The 19,112-nt window shown below is 49.9% G+C and overlaps 1 protein-coding gene and 1 long non-coding RNA gene across 2 annotated transcripts in view; one reads left to right on the top strand and one right to left on the bottom strand.

Moving 5' to 3' along the window:
- The window catches only part of DTD1 (D-aminoacyl-tRNA deacylase 1), a 121,902-nt gene that overhangs the window by 30,164 nt on the left and 72,626 nt on the right, over positions 1 to 19,112 (top strand). The gene's annotated exons all lie outside the window — the stretch shown is intronic.
- Positions 759 to 3,648, bottom strand: LOC114815181. Its single transcript, XR_003762961.1, has 3 exons — positions 3,546 to 3,648; positions 3,267 to 3,418; positions 759 to 1,156 (listed from the first exon to the last, which is right to left on the bottom strand). It is a non-coding gene; the product is annotated as an uncharacterized LOC114815181 (long non-coding RNA).

The raw sequence follows: 19,112 nt of genomic DNA, 5'->3' as shown, positions 1-19,112 counted from the left end.
GGTTATCCTTCCAAACCTTTCTTAAACCTCCTGACGGTTTGGACTGCACAACTTCTGCGACAAGGAAGTCCATGGTGTTTTCCACCCGCTGGGTAAGGAACTGTTTCCTTCGACTTATTTCGAACCTCCCACCCTCAAGCTTCGACGACTCGTTGCGGGGTGGGGCTGTGTCTGCCGACTCTGTCGTGTTGTACTCTCCCGACTCTCTTATGGGAAGCAGCGTGGCTCAGCGGAAAGAGCCCGGGCTTGGGAGTCAGAGGTCATGGGTTCGCATGCCGGCTCTGCCGCTCATCAGCTGTGTGACGGTGGGCAAGTCACTTCACTTCTCTGGGCCTCAGTTACCTCATCTGTAAAATGGGGATGAAGACTGTGAGCCCCACGTGGACCAACTTGATTACGCTGTATTTACCCTAGAGCTTAGAACAGTGCTCTGCACATAGTAAGCGCTTAACAAATACCAACATTATTACTATTATTATTATCCCAAGTGTTTCATACGGTGCTCTGCAAACAGTAGGCGCTCAATAAATACCGTTGACGATGACGATGAGCATTCGTCCATCCTGGTGTTGTGGCAATTTTATATCTGGCCTGTCCAAACCCTTCCTGATTTCGTAGCATTCCGCTCCGAGACACGCCGGCCATACTGCTGGGCAGTTTCTGCATCGTGTGAGGAGCAAATTCAGTTTTTCCCAAATAACATTTGGAACTCGTTTGAGACTCGCGGCGGAGAGAAGGCAACTTTCTGGGATTCTAGATAAACAAAGATCGTTGTAAAATTTTATTTCATCCCTACGGATCTGGTAGTAGCTCGATTCGATTTTTCATCCCCTCTGAGTGTCTTCAAGCTCTCCATCTGCGCCGTAATTCTCAATTTCTCTTTGACCTCTCCCGAAATGTCTTTGCGAAGCGTCCCGCGTTCCCTGTTACTTTTTCCTTGGCCCTTCGTGCCTGGCGTTCCTGACATTGTTTTGAGGATCTCCGTCTTGACCTTTCCTTTCTTTCTTGGCACTTTTATCACTTGAACTGTATTTGCCGTTGAAGTTATTCGTGTGAGGAATAAAACATTTCTGTCTCATGACAACATTACATTCCCTCGGACCACAGGGTATGTCAGCCTTTTTGTTGCTTCTTCCACTTCCTCCTCCGGTCAATCCTGAGAACGTAAGACCATCCTCAGGGCTATTATTCAGTCTGACCAATGGACACCAGTCTAGTTTCGGCAGCGTGGCCTACTGGATAGGGCCCGGGCCTGGGAGTCATCAGGTCGTGGATTCTAATCCCGGCTCCGTCACCGGTCTGCTGTGTGACCTTGGGCAAGTCGCTTCTCTGGGCCTCAGTTACCTCATCTGGAAAATGGGGATTAAGATTGTGAGCCTCATCTGGGACAACTCTGTCTCCCCCGATTAGACTGTAAGCCCGTCAGTGGGCAGGGATTGGTCTCTATCTGTTGCCGAATTGTCCATTCCAAGCGCTTAGTCCAGTGCTCTGCACACAGTCAGCGCTCAATAAATACTATTGAATGAATGAACAACAGGATTACCTTGTATTTCCCCCAGCACTTGGCACTAGTAATCGCTTACCAAATACTATTTTTATTATTATTAGTGACATTTAATTGACGGAATATTACATGTAATGAATTTCATGTTTTTCCCTCTAGACTGTAAGCTCCTGGTGAGCAGGGGATGTGCACTCTCCCAAACGCTTAATACAGCGTTCTGCACACAGTGAGCGCTCAATAAATACTATTGAATGAATGAACAACAGGATTACCTTGTATTTCCCCCAGCACTTGGTACTAGTAATCGCTTACCAAATACTATTATTATTATTATTAGTGACATTTAATTTACAGAATATTACATGTAAAGAATTTCATGTTTTTCCCTTTACACTGTAAGCTCCTGGTGAGCAGGGGATGTGCGCTCTCGCAAATGCTTAACACAGTGTTCTCCACACAGTGAGCGCTCAATAAACACGACTGACTAATTCTGTCGGATTGTACCCTCCCAAGCGCTTAGTACAGTGCTGTGCGTATAGTCAGAGCTCAAAAAACACCGTGGATTGATCGGCTGATTCTACGCCCCCACTTTTTACCGTTGTAACACGCCTTCCTTCCCTAAGCCCGAGCCTTTCGGAGAGCCGATTTGAGATTTGAGCTGAACTAGAAATGGATTCTCCTCTCCCACTCCGGTCGTCACGCGGGACAGAACGGCCGACACAATCTACACTTGGTTGCAGAGCGTTAATAAGATGGTTCATCCGGGGTCTGTGGTTGATGGGTTTTTTTTGAAACGGCATTTATAGACTTGCTGCAAGAGGCCGGCGGTGGTCCTTTTATTATCCATTCTTTCTCTTTCTTTGGGATTTTGGCAGCTTGGCTTCATACAGTCGGGGCAGAGAAATCAGCAAGACAAGGATAACCAACGGTGAAGTCTTGAAAAGCCGTTAGCTTCTCGGTGTTGAGACAAAATGCCCCCAGCAATGTAACTTCACGGAGCAGGACTTGTGAGGAGAATAATAATGATAATCATCATCATCATCATAATGGGAGTTGTTGAGCGCTTACTGCGGGCCAGGAGCTGTGCTAAGCGCTGGGTTAGAAACAAGGTAATCAGGTTGGACACAGTCCCTGTCCCACATGGGGCTCAGAGACTTAATCCCCCTTTTACAGATGAGGTAACTGAGGCCCAGAGAAGTGAAGTGACTTGCCCAAAGTCACACAACAGACAAGTGGCTGATCCAGGTTTAGAACCCAGGTCCTCTTAACTCCCCGGTCTGCACTCTTCAAACTAGACTGTCCGGCAGCAGGACACCCAGACAGCTGTTGTTGAGTGAACTAAAAAGGGACCACAAGCAGGGAGGCAAATAATAATAATAATAATGTTGGTATTTGTTAAGCGCGTACTATGTGCAGAGCACTGTTCTAAGCGTGGGGGAGATCCAGGGGAATCAGGTTGTCCCACGTGGGGCTCACAGTCTTAATCCCCATTTTACAGATGAGGTCACTGAGGCACAGAGAGGTTAGGTGACTTGCCCACAGTCACACAGCTGACAAATGGCAGATGGGGGATTCGAACACTGTACTACGTTCTTGGGAACGTACAGTATTAGACAGGTTCCCTGCCCACAACGAGCTTATCGTCTAGAGGAAAAGCAGTCGTTTGAAAAGAGACGGTAGAGGTGAATCCGGGAGGCGGCGTGCACGGGTTCTGCCATGTGGGGAGGACGGAAAGGTGACGTTACAGAACAGAGCTGCCTACCTGGCTCCCTTCATGAATATTCGAGGAGTCTTTGATTTGAAAAAGGAGGATACCCCAGGAGCTCATTTCACACGTTGGTTTGGTTTTCAGAGGTCGTTACAGCAAATATTGTCAGCCGAGGTCCCCAATTCGTGTCTCTGGAGCCCCTGGACCTAGAAGTAGAAAAAACAAACCAGGTTTTATTTTCGGGAGAGAGCGCGGCCTGGTCTTTGGGACTGGAATCATCTGTGGAATGTAAATATTGGAAGATGGGCCCCGGCTCTCGAGGCCCCCACGTACATTCCTCTGGGCTGCAAGAAATCATGGCGTAGTGGATTGACCAAGGGCCTGGGAGTCAGAAGGTCATGGGTTCTAATCCCGGCTCTGCCAGTTGTCTGCTTTGGGACTTTGGCAAGTCACTTCACTTCTCTCCGCCTCGATTTCCTCATCTGTAAAATGGGGATGGAGACTGTGAGCCCCACGTGGGACGGGGACTGTATCCAACCCGATTTGCTTGTATCCACCCCAGTGCTTAATACGGTGCCTGGCACATAGGAAGCGCTTAACAAATGCCGTCATTATTATTAGTATTGTTACGTCACCAATGCTGGCAAATCCAGTCACATGGTTTCCCCCAGGCCTGCTGGCGGGAAGGGAGAACGATCAAAATGGCCCCGTGGGTCTGCCTCGTTATTCACTTGCTATCAATTTGAGGTATGGAAGAATAGGGACATAGCTAGGCCTGCTTTGAACAACCGCCGTACAGCGTGGCCTAGTGGATAGAACACGGGCTTGGGAGTCAGAGGGACCTGGGTTCTAATCCCAGCTCCTCCACTTGTCTGCTGGGTGACCTCGGGCAAGTCGCTTCTCTTCGCTCGGCCTCAGTTCCCTCATCTGTAACATGGAGGTTAAGACCGTGAACCCCATGTGGGACAGGGACTGTGTCCAACCTGATTTGTTTGTATCCATCTTAGTACGGTGCCTGCCTCATAGGAGCTTGCTGTCATTATTACCACTCCGAAAGGTGATATTTGTCTTTTCATTGATTTCCAGTCAACCAAATGCTAGCCATCGTGTGGGGAAAAGCACCTCCAATTTTTCCCTCTTGTCCCTTTCCTCTCCTCTTGCCAGCCCAGGTTACCGATGTTTGAGTAGTGTCCCTTTCTCCTCTCGGGGTCGCACCTGGAGAGCTTCCAGCATTCTGCCAGTCTCGGCTATGGGAGGGAGACCTGCCCATTCCATTCCTAGCTTGGCCAGTGGCTAGCGAGTGGAAAGCAATCTGCTATAAGTCAAAACTCACCCTTGCCGGGCAGCCGCGGCACGGGAGAGAGTCGAGGGCGGAGACTCGAGTTGACTGCGCGGAAGGCGGCAGTGGTAAACCACTTCCGGATTTTTACCGAGAAAACTCTGTGGATCCACTACCGGAACGATTGCCGACGGAGAGCGGGGCGTTCTGGGAGAGATGCGTCCGTGGTGTCGCTACGGGTCGGAGACGACTCGACGGCGTAAGACAAGACGTTGTCCCTTTAGCGTGGCCAACATTCAGAGAGTAGCCTGCTACATGTTTCTCGTAGCCATGTTCATTCTCCGGGAGTGTGACGTTCATCTTTGAGGGTAGTTTGGACGTGGCTTTGGCATTCGTCGATTTTTATCCGTGTGGAAGTTTGGAATGGATGAAACGATGCTCGATCCTGCAGTGGGTGCCACCCATCTGCCCTTCAGCTCTCTCATCGGATAATAATAATGATAATGATGGCATTCGTTAAGCGCTTACTAGGTGCAAAGCACTCTTCTAAGCACTGGAGAGGATACAAGGTGATCAGGTTGTCCCACGTGGGGTGCACAGTCTTCATCCCCATTTTACAGATGAGGTAACTGAGGCCCAGAGAAGTGAAGTGACTTGCCCAAAGTCATACGGCTGACAAGCGGCCGAGCCGGGATTTGAACCCATGACCTCTGACTCCCAAGCCCGGGTTCTTTCCACTGAGCCACGCTGCTTCTCTGGTAATACAGGCATCGTTGCTTCAATCGCGGATGCCTTTTTCGTATCCGGTCACGGGAATATCGTATTAGTGATAACAAGCGAGCGTGTAGCCCGTTCACCCAAAGGGGAGACCGTTTCTGCTTACCTTTCTACTCTTGAGAGGACTGCTGATTTTCCTCCGTATTTCAGCCTCGCCACCCTCCTGAAATCTCCTCGACATTAACGTGTCAGAGCTCGGCGTGGCTGGGTTGGGTCTCTCGAGCTCCTTCCAGTCTCCTTTTCGTCATCGGCGTCAGTCATAGCGGGCAGAGGGACACTCCGTGAGTGAAGAACTAGGTTTAGAGGTAGTCACGGCTCGTTAGATGCTCACTAATGTCCCCGGGGGAAGCAGCGTGGCTTAGTGGAAGGAGCGCGGGCTTGGGAGTCAGAGGACGTGGGTTCTAATCCCGGCTCTGCCACTTGTCAGCTGTGTGACCCTGGGCAAGTCACTTTACTTCTCTGTGCCTCAGTTGCCTCATCTGGAAAATGGGGAGCCCCACGTGGGACAACCTCATTACCTCGCATCTACCCCAGCGCTTAGTACAGCGCTTGGCACATAGTAAGTGCTTAACAAATACCATCATCATCATCATTATTATTATTATTATATACAACAGAGCCTGTGAAATATGTTCCCGGCCCACAACGAGCCAAACTGTGGGAAGTTGAGGGAAGTGAGCCAAGTTGAGGGAAGCGGTGTGGCTCAGTGGAAAGAGCCCGGGCTTGGGAGTCAGAGGTCATGGGTTCGACTCCCGGCTCTGCCACTTGTCAGCTGTGTGACTGTGGGCGAGTCACTTCACTTCTCTGTGCCTCAGTGACCTCATCTGTAAAATGGGGATTAACTGGGAGCCTCACGTGGGACGACCTGATGACCCTGTATCTCCCCCAGCGCCTAGAACAGTGCTCTGCACATAGTAAGCGCTTAACAGATACCAAAAAAAAAAACAAATTACAGTACAGAGTTGCGGTCCCGAAGCCTGGCCAGGAACGAATCAGCAGCTGTCAGGGAACTCCAAGCCGAGGGAGCGGACGGGATGGGATTGGGTTTCCGCGAGCTTCCAGGGACGGAACGTGAACCCAAGGAGCGCTGTGGTCGAAAAGGAAGCGTGCCGAATGGCAAACCGAAGAGGGAGTAAAAGTTCACAGAAACGGGAATAGACCACCGTCGGGATTTCACCTGTTGGCGGTCGGCCATCCTAGCCGTCGGGGCACTCTCAGTGTAAAAAAAGAGATGCGGCATGGCCTTATGGTTAGAGCACGGGCCCGGGAGTCAGAAATCCAGGTTCTAATCCGGGCTGTGCCACTTGTCTCTTAGGGAGGTCAGTTGGCTTTTCCGTGCCTCAGTTCCCACATCTGTAAAATGAGGATTAAGACCGTGAGCCCCAGGTGAGGGACTGTGTCTAATTCTGTGTCTTCCCCAAGTGTTTAGCACGGTCCCCGGCACGGAGTGAGTGCTTAACAAATACTATTAAAAAAAAAAAAAAAAAGTGGGTGAAGCATAAAACCTGGCAGAGGAGTGCTTCTTAAATTCCGAGCGTCAGCTGTTGGAACCTCCCCAGTCTACTTAAATTCCCCAAATTACACAGAAGGGGATTGCTGAAAGGTCATGGACTTGCCTCTAACGTCTCAAAATCAAAGTGGCCAGGAACCAGAACTTATCAGTGCTGTCCGTTCACTCCATCGGTCAGCCAGTGGAATTTATTGAGCGCTTACTATGTGCAGGGCGCTTTCCTAAGTCCTTGGGAGAGTACAGTGCAACGGACACCTCCCCTGCCCACAAGGAACTTTCACTCTAGAGGGGGAGCGATACATTAAAATGGACTACAGATGTGTATTCCGTAATCAGTCACTGGCATTTATGGAGCGCTTACTGTGTGCGGAGCACTGTACTAAGCGCTTGGGAGAATCCGACGCAGGAGACACGCTCCCCGCCGACAGCGAGCTTCAGTAAGTCCCACTGTCCGATTAAGCGGAAGCAGCGTTACAGCCGACGCGTGAGTACATCATGTCAGATAATGGTGCAGGTGTAAGGAAAGCACATTCATTCAGGCGTATTTATTAAGCGCTTACTGTGTGCGGAGCACTGTACTAAGCGCTTGGGAGAATCCGACGCAGGAGACACGCTCCCCGCCCACAGCGAGCTTCAGTAAGTCCCACTGTCCGATTAAGCGGAAGCAGCGTTACAGCCGACGCGTGAGTACATCATGTCAGATAATGTTGCAGGTGTACAAAAAGCACATTCATTCAGTTGTACTTATTAAGCGCTTACTGTGTGCAGAGCACCGTATTAAGCGCTTAGCATTGGACTAAACTCTTCGGCTGGGTAGTGACCCTCTCAACTCTCCTCCCCTTTTTATTGGGTTTATTTTCTGGGAGGGGGGTCATCCCAGCTGACCCCTACCATCACCAGCCCCTACCGTCACCAGTTGAATGTCTGGGCAAAGGAAAGAAGCCTCATAGGGTGTCTTTTTTTCAGAAATTGGGCCCGTCATCTGCGAGGGAAAGGGGATTTTCCTTCGGGAAGAGCAGACCAGGAAAGCTCGGGGCCTCCACGGTGCTTCAATTCCCCGGGGACCCCATTCTCCCACCGAGAGGGAGCAGGGTTCCCCAGATCCTGCGGAAACAAGGGGCTAAGAAAGGGGGGCAGCTGAGCTCCCCAGACAGTGGTCCAGAAGGAGGAGGAGGAGGGGATTCTGTCAGGATTCTTGTCTAAAAGTCTGGCACACGAGCCCTGAGGACTTGAGAGAAGGGCTGCGTCCTTAGGAAGATAATAATAATAATAATAATGGTATTTGTTAAGCACTTACTAAGCGCCGGGGTGGATATAAGCAGCGTGGGAAGCTGGGAAGAGCCCGGGCTTTGGAGTCAGAGGTCATGGGTTTGACTCCCGGCTCTGCCACTTGTCAACTGTGTGACTGTGGGCGAGTCACTTCACTTCTCTGGGCCTCAGTTACCTCATCTGTAAAATGGGGATGAAGACTGTGAGCCCCACGTGGGACAACCTGATCACCCTGTATCTACCCCAGCGTTTCGAACAGTGCACTGCACATAGTAAGCGCTTAACAAATACCAACATTATTATTATTATTATATAAGCAAATCGGGGTGGACACAGTCCCCTTCCCAGGTGGGGCTCACCTTCTCCATCCCCATTTTACAGATGAGGGAACTGAGGCACAGAGAAGTAAAGTGACTTGCCCAAAGTCACAGAGCAGGTAGGTGGCGGTGCCGGGATTAGAACCCATGACCTTCTGACTTTCAGGTCCGGGCTGCAGCCACAGCGCCATGCTGTTTCTCAGATGTCAATCAGTGGTCATGGGATAGGCCACGGACCCGATCAGTGGGTCACGGGGCGGGGAGTCGGGAATTTAAGAGTATCCAAATTCGAGAAATAGTTTTGGCCACACCTTGTTTATGGGGCAGGGGCTGCCGCAAAAGAGCTGTCTGGCATTTTCTGACAGAGTTGTTGCTGAGGAGGAGCAGAGGTGAAGTAACTTGGTGAAGTGATGTATTCGTGACAGAGTTTATCTGTGGAATGCGTAGATACAATCGTGATCTCCCAGAACCACATTTACAAGCTACCTTTCCAGAGCTCGCAGTCCTGAACGCGTTTCCACAGGCCTTGTAAACGACCTCGACTATCCCGGGAGCCGTTTCTCATCATTCGGAAGCAACGCTCCTAAGCGTCAGCCTGAAAAATAACGTCTGGATAGTAAAGGGTTGGCTTTCAACTTCAAATACGTGAAGGCGGTTGATTTTGGTGTCTGCAGACCGCACGTTTTTCGTGGACATTGACAATTATTTGCCCCTTTCCTTCTGAGGCGTTAAATTTCTGCATCAAAATGCGCGACTTCAAACTTGAGGAATTAGAAGCGAAGCGCGTGCTTGCCTGAAGCGGCTCATCTTTAAAACAGAAATTGGAAATGTCAAGCTTCAACGGGATTTCGACCATATGCATTAAGGGTTTATTTGCTTGGCGGATTCTACTCGCCGTAGATTATACGCTGTAGTTTATATATGCGGCAGAGTAGAGATGGTGGATTATAAACAGTGTTAATCATTTGGTATTTGCCCCACATCGCTCACTTCTCCATTGCTTGCATCCCTTCCCTCCCAGTTTGTCTTGGAATCACTTCTGCTCACTCCAAGAGCAGAGGAACATCCTTAGTGTTTCGTGTAGGTGTGAAATGGACAGGGATCGGGGTCCACCGAATCCGCTGGGTTGTACTCTCCCGAGAGTTTCGTACGGTGCTCCGCACACAGTAAGCGCTCAGTAAATACCATTGATTTAAGGGAATTAGCCGTTTTGGCTTAAGTCTGTAGTGGTAGCTAAAGAATTCTTGTCACGGGCTGAGCGGCGCCGTGGACACATCTCTCCCAGAAGGCCCCACCTCCATCTGCAGTCGTTCTGATCCGGAGAGTTTTCCTGGTCGAAATACAGAAGCGGTTTACCATTCTCGTCTTCCGCGCGGTCGACTCGAGTCTCCGCCCTCGACTCTCTCCCGTGCCGCGGCTGCCCGGCACAGGGGAGTTTTGACTTGTAGCCGATGGCCTTCCACCCGCTAGCCACCGGCCGAGCTAGGAATGGAATGGACGGGCCTCTGCTTGACTCTCCATCCCGTGGTTGAGACTGGTAGAGGACTGGAAACTCTCCAGGTATGACCTTGCTACCAGGCTTGGCACCTCGTAAGTGCTTAACAAATGCCACAGTTATTATTATTAAGGCGGCACTAGCTTCCGAACACCAGACTCACCAGAGCCTTCTGCTTTGATAGGTCCTTCGTCCAAAGAATTAAGTTAATGATATTTAATTAACAAGGAGACCAGGGATTCAGCCTTGCCCGAGTGAGTGCTTAATGCAGACGGTGCTGTTGATGATTTAGCACCTTTCTCCCAAGAGATCAAAGCCCTTTACCTATAATCTCATTAAATCCTCACTACATATTGTGATCTTATTCTATCACTGGAGAAGCTGATGCAGGGGAAGGTTTGAAAGATTTGCTTAAAACTACAGCACAGCTCCAAGTGAACAGAGTGGGATGTTTCAAAAGGCATTTTCCTGATTTTTTACCTTTGTCTGGGACAAGGAAGTCTTGTTGGACCCAGTTCCCGTCCCCCTTGGGGCTTATAGTCTTAATCCCCATTTTACAGATGGGGTAACTGAGGCCCAGAGAAGTGAAGTGACTTGCCCCGGGTCACACAGCAGACAGGTGGCAGAGCCGGGATTAGAACTCAGTTCCTTCTGACTCTCAGGCCTGTGGTCTATCCACCAGACCACCCTGCTTCTCACCTTCTCACCTCCTTCCAAGTTTATCGTTTTCCCCAGTGACAAACTGTGAAATGAATCGAAGTCCTGAAAAAAAAATGGAGAAATAATCAGTGATATTAGTCGAGTGCTTTCTGTGTGCAGAATACTCTACTAAGCCCTTTGGAAAGTATGATTTAGGCACGATCCCTGCCCGCAAGGAGTTCACATCTACAGGGGAACAACCCAATTAAGCTCAGAATCACCTTAGGAAGTGGAGAACTTGACGATAAACAGTGCAAAAGCCGCTTCCAAATCAAATGCAGAGTTTAGTGGAGGAACTTCTAATTTCTTTATTCAAAAGAATACTCGTCTCCCCCTCTGGACTGTAGAGAAGCAGTGAGGCTCAGTGGAAAGAGAGAGGTCATGGGTTCGAATCTCAGCTCTGCCACTTGTCAGCTGCGTGACTGTGGGCAAGTCACTTCACTTCCTCTGGGCCTCAGTGACCTCATCTGTAAAATGGGGATGAAGACTGTGAGCCCCACGTGGGACAACCTGATTCCCTTGTGTCTACCCCAGCGCTTAGAACAGTGCTCTGCACATAGTAAGCGCTTAACAAATACCAATAGTATTTATTATAAGCTCCTTGTGGGCAGCAAGCGTGGCTACCAACTCTGCATTAATCTCTCCCAAGCACTTAGCACAGTGCTCTCCAAACAGTATCATCAAGTATCGTCGAGTCCTTCCCTGTTCATAGCGACTCCATGGATATACCCTCTCCAGAAAGTCCTGTCCTCTGCTGTAATCTGCAACCTTTCTAACGGTTCTTCCGCTATCGCTGTTATGGTCTCCATCCATCTAGCTGCCGGTTGCCTCTTCCGCGTTTTCCCTGGACTTTTCCTAGCATTCGTCTCTTCTCCGGAGAATCAGTCCTCCTGATGATGTGTCCAGAATATGCTAATCTAAGTCGAGTCATTTGGCCTTCCAAAGACCACTTTGGTTTAATTTGCTCTCAAATCCATTGGTTTGTTTTTGAGGCAGTCCGTGGTATTCGCCAAAGCCTTCTCCAACGCCACTCTTCCAAAGAATCGATGTTCTTTCTGTCCTGTTTTTTTCACTGTCCAGCTTTCAGATCCAGACACTGTCGCTGGAAACACCGTAGAGGTGACGATTTGTATTTTGGTGGCAATTGTTGTGTTGTACTTGTGTGGCAAACAGTAAGCGCTCAATAAATAGCATTGATTGATTGACTGATCGAATACCTGGAACCGTCAACCCACTGAAAGCAGGGACTGACGCTTTAGCTCGTTTTGCACCGAGCCTGGATCAGGCGATGGGTCAGCCCTCCTCCTCGCCACCCGGTATCCTATCTCCACAGCAACCATCTCCCTGCTGTTTGGAGTCCAGCCAGGGAAAATAGAAAAGCCCGGCCATATGCTTTCCCCGCTTGCGAATGCTGAATGAAATCTCCTCATTTGCCCACTTGCCAGGTTGGCCAGAGTAGCTTGGTGCAAGAAGTCCAACCCCTCGGGGCACCGGGAGTGATTGCCCCCTTTGGTTTCCTGAGCTGGGCTCCCAGATTTGTTCCCTCCAGCTCTCTGAAAAGACCTGCGAGTTTCCAGTCACGGCTGAGAAAACCCCCCGTAGCGGTTTTCTGACCTGTCATCCCTTGGGTCAATCAATCGTACGCGCTTACTGTGTCCAAGGCACTGTACTAAGTGCTTGGGAGAGGGCAAACAACTACGTAACGGACACATTCCCTGCCCGTAATGAGTTGGCGGTCTGCCCCGTCTCAGTCCTCATTCCCCTCTAAAATCCTCCACCTCTTTACGTCCCCACAGTCGAAATGAAAAGTCATCTCCGCTGATCACGTGGTTATAATAATAATAATGTTGGTATTTGTTAAGCGCTTACTAGGTGCCGAGCACTGTTCTAAGCACTGGGGGAGATACAGGGGAATCAGGTTGTCCCACGTGGGGCTCACACACTTTTAATCCCCATTTTACAGATGAGGGAACTGAGGCCCAGAGAACTGAAGTGACTTGCCCACGGTCACACAGCTGACAAGTGGCCGAGCCGGGAGTCGAACTCATGACCTCTGACTCCGAAGCCCAGGCTCTTTCCACTGAGCCACGCTGCTTCTCTGCTTATGCCGTTTGATGAACCTTGGTAGCACTAACTCGGTACCTGCTGCCTTTGAATCCTAAAACTTTTTTTAGTGGCATTTTTGAGGCATTTATTATGTGCCAGGCACTCAACTAGGCACTGGGGTGGATATAAGCCAGGCAGGTTGGACACAGTCCCTGCCCCCTGTGGGGCTCACGGTCTTAATACCCATTTTACAGATGGGGGAACTGAGGCATAGAGAATAATAGTAATACTATGTTATTTGTTAAGCGCTCACTATGTGCCAGGCACTGTTCTAACCTCTGGGGTAGATACAAGGTAATCAGGTTGTCCCACGTGGGGCTCACAGTCTTCATCCCCATTTTACAGACGAGGCACGGAGAAGTGAAGTGTATTGCTCAAGATCACGCAGCAGACAAGTGGCGGAGCGGGGATTAGAACCCACGTCCTCTGACTCCCGTGCTCTTTCCACTATGCCAGGCAGAGAAGTGAAGTGACTTGCCCAAGGTCACACAGCAAAAAAGTGACGGAGCTGGGTTTAGAACCCAGATCCTTCTGACTGTGGGCTCTCCACTAGGTCACACTGCTTCCTAACGGCCTTTGTTTTACTGAGGTAATGGCTTCCCCAGTTACTACTGAACCACACATTTCATCTGGACCCCTTTCCGTCGTTTCGACCTTCGCGACGGCTCTGGAATCCACCCTTCCCTCTCTGCGTCTAGCAGCGTGAGAAGCAGCGTGGTCTAGTGGAAAGAGCACTGGCCTGGGAGTCAGAGGACCTGGGTTCCAATCCCGGTTCCGCCACGTGTCCGCTGTGTGACCTTGGGGAAGTCACTTAACTTCTCGGAGCCTCAGTTACTTCATCTGCAAATGGGGATTTAACCCCTGTTCTCCTTCCTTTTTAGACTGTGAGCCCTATGTGGACAGGACCTATGTCCAACCTGATTAATTTGTATCTTCCCCAGTGCCTAGAACAGGGTTCGAAACATCGTAACACTTAACAAATACCTCACTTATTATTATCACTGTTATCATACGGACTGCTGCCCGCTGATACATGCACTTGAGAAGCAAGTGCACCTGAAAAGCAGCGTGGCTTAGTGGAAAGAGCCCGGGCTTGGGAGCCAGAGGTCCTGGGTTCTAATCCTGGCTCCGCCACCTGTCAGCTGTGTGATTTTGGACAAGTCATTTAACTTACTGGTGCCTCAGTGACCTCATCTGTAAAATGGGGATTAAGACTGTGAGCCCCACGTGGGACAACCTGATGACCTTGCATCTACCAGTGCTTAGAACAGTGGTGGGCACATAATAAGCACTTAACAAATACCATTGTTATTATTATTTTGCACTTATGATTTTTCAGCATCGACTACTTCATCAGCCTCCTCGTTGACCTCCCTACCTCCTGTCTCTCCCCTCTGTAGTCCATACTTGATTCTGCTGCCCGGATCATTTTTCTGAAAAAAGTATTTAGTCCCTCTCTCCCCACTCCTCAAAAACCTCCACTGGTCGCCCGTCCACCTCCGTGTAAAAGCAAAACTCCCGATCCTCGGCTTTAAGGCAATCGGTCAGTTCCCTCCTACCTTACCTCGCTGACCTCCTACTACAGCTCAGTATTTACACTTCGCTCCTCTAACTCCAATCCACTCTCTTTACCTGAGTTTCATCGATCCCGCCACCAAGTCCTCCTCTGGTCCTGGAACTCCCTCCACCTTCATATCCGACAGACTGCTGCTTGCCTTGGAAACCCTCCTAAAAATTTCATCTCCTCCAAGAGGCCTTTCCCGACCAAGGCCTCATTTTCCCTATCCACCCTCCTCTCTACAGGGTGAGCACTCCCCCAGTCTCTCAGCACTTACGTACATATTCTTACACTCTACTATTTCCCGACCCCCCTCTCAGGGTCGCACCCGGAGAATTTCCAGTACTCTACCCAGTCTTGGCTATGGGAGGGTGAGTCAAGCTGCCCATTTGTAGCTTGGGCAGTGGCTAGCGAGTGGCAGGCAACCTGCTACAAGTCAAAACTCACCCATGCTGGGCAGCGGCGGCACGCAGAGCGGCGAGGGCGGAGACTCAAGTTTACCATGTGGAAGGAGGCGACGATAAACCACTTCCGGATTTTGACCGAGAAAAGTCTCTGGATCCACTACCGGAACGATGGCAGACGGAGAGCGGGGCGTTCTGGGGGAGATGTATCCGTCGTGTCGATATGGGTCGGAGGCGACTCGACGGCATAAGACAAGAATCATTTCCCGTATCTGTAATATATTTTAATGCCTTTCTTCCCCGTAGATTGTAGACTCCTTGCGGGCAGGGGTCTTGCCTACCAACTCTACTGAATTGGGCTTTCCCAAATGCTTAGTACGGTGCTACGCACGCAGGGAGTGCTCAGTAAGTACCACCGGTTGATTAGAAATAAGCCCAACACAAAGCCCTAATCCAATTTGCATGCCTTGGCCGAGACCTTCCTCCGTCACCGTGGATTATGTGTGCCAACTGTGTCGTACTCTCCCAAGTGCTTAGTATATTGCCTTCCTCACAGGAAGCACTCAGTAAATGCCACTGATTGATTTTTGTAGATCCAGGCGAGCCTTCCTCATTGTCATCATCATCCATCAGTGGCATTTATTGAGTGCTCACAGTGTGCAAAGCACTCTACTAAGTTCTCGGAAGAGTGAAAGACAGCAGAGTTGGTAGACACGGTCCCTGCCCACAAGGGGTTTTCAGTCTAGACGGAGAGAAAGGCATTCATTCGGATATGTACATACGTGCTGTGGGGCTGAGGGCAGGGTGACTATCAAATGTTTGCCGGGTAAAGATCCAAGTGAAAAGGGGAAGACCGTGATCCCCGACAGTATCGATTAGACTACTGTGGCGTGCAGAGAACTGTACTAGGTACCTGGGAGAATGCAGAAATACAAGACGTGGTTTCTGACTTCAAGAAGCTTTCGGTCTGATGGGAAAGACAGGAGTACACAGACAACCGACGACACCAGAGGTTAAAGAAGTGTGCGTAAACAATACAGTGTGCGTTTTGAGCCCTTACCGTGTGCAGATTAGAACGGTGCTTGGCACGCAGTGAGCGTTTAGCAAATACCCTCATTATTAATAAGTTCAATAGCATTTATTGAGCACTTACTATGGGCAGAGCACTGTACTAAGCGCTTGGAATGGACAAATCGGTAACAGATAGAGACGGTCCCTGCCCTTCGACGGGCTTACAGTCAATAAGTGCTTGGGAGTATCCAGTATAGCAATATACCAGATAAATTCGCAGCCCACAAAGAGCTTACAGTCTAGAGGGGGAGGCTGACGTTAATATAAATAAATCACAGATGCGTACGTAGATGCTGTCGGGGTGGGCGGGGGGATGAATAAAAGGGACCAAGTATGGGTGGCGCAGACGGAAGTTGAAGAAAAAGCAAAGAGGGGTTGGTCGGAGAAGGCCTCTTGGAGGAGATGAGCCTCCGGTAAGGCTTTGAAGCCGGGGGAGAGCCATTGGCCCATGGATATGAGGAGGGAGGGCGTTCCAGGTCAGAGGCGGGACGTGTGCGAGGGGTCGGTGGCGGGATAGAGATCGAGGTACATTGGGTAGGTTGGTATTAGAGGAGCGAAGTGTGTGGGCTGGGTTGTACCTGAAGAGTAGCGAGAGTTAGGCGTGTGCCTGTCCACAAAAACAAAAAATCAACAAAAATAAAAAGCAGATTTGGGTAGATTAAAAAATAACTAGGAGAGGTGAGGGTCTTGAGGGATGATACGATGATTAATCCGGGAGCAACTCTTGGAAGAGCCGGCTCTTCAGAGGAAAGCGTTTGGAGAAATCGAGAGCGGGAGGGTGTCCCAGGTGGAGGAAAAACCAGGGCAACGGACCGGAGACCGGAGAATCAAACGAAGGATACGTAGGTGGTTTGCAGGGGAGAAGAGGAGAGCGTAAGCGGAGGTGTAGTGAGAGTAGAGAGCGTGGCGAGCCCCCAACGAGCTGCCTTGTTAGTGACTGTTTGTGATCCCGCAAACAACAAGGGAGAGACTTTGCGAAGCCACCGATGGCCTTTACTTGAGGGCAGGTGATTGCTGGACTGTGGGGGTAAACCACGGAGGGAAGCGGGGCTTTCTCTCCCTGTCCTACCCCGTAACGGGCCCGGTCCAATAAATGACTGCCACGCAGAGCCACAGCTGCCCCACCCGAGGCAGATAAAGGGCGGTCACATTGAATTGCAAGGGGGGCATCTGGAAGCGGCACGGAATCTCTTCTAGGAGGTACAGAGGGAAGCACTTGGAAGCAGAAAGAAGACGCGGCGGCAGAACGGGCTCCTCTGATCACAGACTGGCGTTGGACCCTCGGTGGAGTGAGTGAGTGTATGTGTCACCCCATAGTCGGTTGGTAAAACTCAGTAAAAAAACTTTCCACATTATCCTTGGTGATCAGAGGTGTGGTTCGACTTCTACCACGCGTCTCTGAGGCTCCCCCGGTCCAAGAAGGTATTGGGGGCTCCTGCCAGAGAGCAGATAGGTAACAAGGAGACGGCCGATGAAGAAGAGCCGGGAGGCCGACGATCGGAGACTTTTGTTCGGGTTAGAGGAGGTGGGGAGTCGTGGGAGGTTTTTGAAAGAGGAAGGGACGCGCTCCCTTAGGCTTTTTAGCTAGATGATCCGTGCATCTGGGTGTAAAATAGATGAAAGAGGGAAGGCGGCTAGAGGCGGGGACGTATTCCAGAGGCTCTTGGAGTTCAGGGAGGAGTTAATGAGATTGTGGACCAGAGGGGGTGTTTGAGAGATGGAGCCATCAGATTGTAAACTCCTCTAGGGCAGAGAGTGAATATTGTTTTTTTTCTGCTGCGTGTCCCCCCTGTATCTAGTCTGGTGCACACCGAAGGCTCACGTAGTATCTCTCCCTGCACGAGGTGCCCATTTCAATGCTCTGTGCCCAGTGGATCTATTATTCAATAGTATTTATTGAGCGCTCACTATGTGCAGAGCACTGAACTAAGCGCTTGGAATGTACAAATCGGTAACAGAGACGGTCCCTGCCCTCTGACGGGCTTACGGTCTAATCGGGGGAGACGGACAGACGAGAACAATGGCAATAAATAGAATCGAGGGGAAGAACATCTCATTAAAACAATAGCAAATAAATGGAATCAAGGTGATGTACATCTCATTAGCAAAATAAATCTTTTACAAGGAAGCGGTGTTGCCTCGTGGATAGAGCACAGACCTGGGAGTCGGAAGGACCCGGGTTCTAATCCCGGCCCTGCCACTTGTCTGCTGTGTGACCTTGGCCAAGTCACTTCACTTCTCCGGGCCTCAGTTCCCTCATCTGTCAAATGGGGATTAAGACTCTGAGCCCCACGTGAGACAGGGACCTTGCCCGCCCCGATTTGCTCGTATCCAGCCCAGCGCTTAGTACGGTGCTTGGCACGCAGTAAGCTCTTAACAAATGTGACAGCTATTATTATTACGGTTGTTGCGTACAGTAGACTGTAAGCACGTGGCAAATGCTCAATAAATACCGCTGATTGAATAGACTGCTAAGGAGTAAGACAGGGACGATGAGGAGGAGGGAGGGCGGTTAGACTGAATTGCTCTTTGTAAAAGCGGGCTATATTTAGACTTGGAGACTAGACTACAGCGCCTTAGAATAAGAATCAGAATGCGTATATTCTTAGTGCCTGAGCCATATCTGGATACACCGAATCTGTCATTATTACCTCTGGGGCTGTCAGTCTGGAACATTTCACGAGCAATCAGATCTACTTAAAGCCGGGCTTGTTGGCAAAGGTGCCTGATTATTTTAAGCATTATTATGCAAAAATCAATATGATGAGCCCCTTCAAAGAAACCCCTTTCCACAAGGTGACCTTAACTTGAATCAGAGTTAATTACGTCGATTGCACTTATCAATCAGGTTTACTGCCGTAGAGAGTTTACCTAAACTATAAATAGGGTGTTTATCGAGTGAATGTGATCTACGGAAAACTTGGTGTTTAGCAGTGGTTCTGAACGTGATGAGCTTTGAAAGATGTTGCGGTCGAGGGAAGGCTGATAATGAAGACGATGCCAGGAGATCAGTCAATAAATCATTTATGGAGCACTTAGCATGCGCAGAGCGCACTACTAAGTGCTCGGAAAGAGGACGGGCTTGGGAGTCAGAGGTCGTAGGTTCTAATCCCGGCTCCGCCACTTGTCAGCCGTGTGACTTTGGGCAAGACAACTTAACTTCTCTGTGCCTCGGTTACCTCATCTGGAAAATGGGGATTGAGTCCGTGAGCCCCACGTGGGACAACCCGTACCTTCTATCTATCGGAGCGCTTAGAACAGTCCTGGGCACATAGTAAGCGTTTAACAAATACCATCACTATTATTATTACTACTACAATGTAACGAAGTGGGTAGGGATGTTCCTTGCCCATAAGAAGCTTATAGTCTACAGGGGGTGATGGACAATAAAATAAATTATGGCTCTGTATATGAG

This window comes from Ornithorhynchus anatinus, chromosome 1 (genome assembly GCF_004115215.2).
Source record: "Ornithorhynchus anatinus isolate Pmale09 chromosome 1, mOrnAna1.pri.v4, whole genome shotgun sequence".
Classification (NCBI taxonomy): domain Eukaryota; kingdom Metazoa; phylum Chordata; class Mammalia; order Monotremata; family Ornithorhynchidae; genus Ornithorhynchus; species Ornithorhynchus anatinus.
The sequence above is the reverse complement of the archived record's forward strand: the minus strand, read 5'-3'. Positions and strand labels throughout refer to the sequence as shown.